This window comes from Vicugna pacos, unplaced genomic scaffold (genome assembly GCF_048564905.1).
Source record: "Vicugna pacos unplaced genomic scaffold, VicPac4 scaffold_103, whole genome shotgun sequence".
Classification (NCBI taxonomy): domain Eukaryota; kingdom Metazoa; phylum Chordata; class Mammalia; order Artiodactyla; family Camelidae; genus Vicugna; species Vicugna pacos.
Genome location: NW_027328783.1, coordinates 1,297,626 through 1,299,939, shown reverse-complemented (window position 1 = coordinate 1,299,939; position 2,314 = coordinate 1,297,626). Strand labels below are relative to the sequence as shown.

At 32.5% G+C, this 2,314-nt stretch overlaps 1 long non-coding RNA gene across 1 annotated transcript; it reads left to right on the top strand.

Annotated features, from left to right (window-relative positions):
• Positions 1-755: 755 nt before the first annotated feature.
• On the top strand, positions 756-1,889 carry LOC140694775 (uncharacterized). Its single transcript, XR_012070395.1, has 2 exons — positions 756-947; positions 1,805-1,889. It is a non-coding gene; the product is annotated as an uncharacterized lncRNA (long non-coding RNA).
• The last annotated feature ends 425 nt before the right edge of the window (positions 1,890-2,314 follow it).

Sequence of the window (2,314 nt, the reverse complement as noted above, 5' to 3'; positions counted from 1 at the left end):
ATTACTTCGAGGGACTGAAAAACCTCTGAGTGAAAGAATGGCAAAAGTAAACTTTTATAAGAATACCTTAATAATTTCTCTTTTGTAATTTTAAAGTAGAATACTAAATTACATTTGTTTTACTTACAGCACTAAATTATATTTTCATACAAAAATTACCCCTTTGGGATTTCTTAAATTTGATTCATTATTTTAATCTAGTTTTATTTCATAAATATTTATCATTTATTCTAAAGCATACCAAATACACTGATATGTATTCTGCTCATGTTTTGAATAATGAGCTACTTCTTGTAAAGTAAACAGATAAATAACTACTTCCATTTCCAAATCAAATTGTTTCACCTTACTAATTATAATGAAATAGGTATACATTTCCTGCAGAGGTTTTACACAAATTTCACTTAAAATTCCATAACTTTAAAATTATTTTATATATATTGTGCATTATTTATACTCTGTTCATCAATGTTGTATAAATTTGTGTACAAAAGTATGGAGATTTGTTTTATTTCATAGACCCCAGCATTAATTATTTAAAAAGATTTTCTTGGGGTAATAATTGCAGATCACACTATAAAAAAAGGCATCCTATATGTTTCATTTTAACTGGATGAATGAGAAGTAAACACTGGCTGAATGTTACACTTGACTTGCTAGGAGACCAGTCGTTTTGTGATGTCACATCTACTCAAGTTGAGAACCATTGTGATGGCCTAGTAGTTTACCTGTGCAGGCCTGCCAGAGCAGCATATGAAGCTGCAGTGCTCAAAATCATTCAGATTAGAAAAGTAGCTGTAGAAAAAGTTATTTGAGATGGCAAATATTTCTTCAGAATTTCAAGATAGGTCTCATAACGATGGACCAACTGGTTCAGGAAACTCCGGAAGATCTGTATTGTGTGATCCAACAATCTCTGGGGACTTGTCTTGAGGTCTATGATTGAAGTAAGTGATTTTCAGAATTTGTCTGAAGAATCCTTGTTTAAAAGTCCATGTTACACATATTGTGTCTCTGAGCCAGATGAAGATAATGATTTTCGTTCTCTGACATTTCCAAGAGAAATCTGGAAAATGGCTGGGAATTATCAATTTAAATCCAACTGGTGGGATGATAATGAAACTTCCATAGTGATTGATGAAGTTGTCTTAAAGAAGGAAGTTTTGGAAAGAAAGTCCCCTTTCAGAGTATTTGAAACTGGAAGTATGAAAAGTTTAGTTAGACAGCTTAACATTTATAAGTTTAGGAAAGTGCAGCAGAATTTTTAAAGATCTGCTTGTCTAGCTGACTTTCTAGCAGAAGAAAAAGAAGTCTCTCTTTTAAGCAAGGTATTCAGTAATTGTAGTTACGACTTGGTAACTTATATATAAAATTTTATTTTGTACATCGATCTATGGTAATGTAAATGTAAAAGTAGAGTTTGAAAACTGTATAAAACTACAAATGCTAAAATTCTTTATTTTTTCAAAAAATGAGGACAGAGCCTTAAGTATTCAAGATTGTATGAAACTTTCCTAGCAACTAGGAATCTTACGAGAAATCTAAATAAAGGTATTAAAGCCGCTTTTAAAAAGTGGCTTTCACCGTTACTGCAAATGCTAGCTTCTTAAATTTGAATACTTAAATACTATTTAAATGTGCATATTCCAAATAAGGAATTTCAAAACATAGTCAGCAAGGTGCATATTTTGATGATATTATCTTAGCATAGTAAACGTGAAATCTGAGGTTTTGTAGGTTAGGCTTAATTTAGTCTTGTATTTTGGTTTAAAATATTACTAAAATCTTTCTCTTTTGGTTGTAGCTGCAGTTCTGCCATAATCCAAATCTTAAACGAGGCTGTCCCCAGCTTTTAGTGAGAATAAAAAGAAGAATTGGGATTAAAAATGTCTCTCTGGTATCTTCATTGGCTGAAGATTTCAAAAAGAAGCACGTTAAAGCAGGGGGTAACGTGCATAATGAAAATTTTGATTTTGTGGTTGACACTAGAGGAGAAAGTGCATTTTTACTTTCTGCAAATTTAAACATGCCTCTAATAAGGAAGCCCTCTTCTAGCCACATAATAGGTGATACAACTACCTTGATCAGAGGTGATTTTTCTCCTCCATTTTCAATGTCAGTTAGATCACCAGAACAATATTGCAATGGATCAACGTGCTTTTTTAAATCAGTTGACCACTGCCCACAGGCACTCTCAAAGCAGCTACACTGAAGCAAATGGCCGTGTTGTGAACTTCATTACATTTACAATATCTACTTCTCAGTACAGTACCTTGTCTCCCATACTGAGCAATCATGTTTGACTAATGGTGGA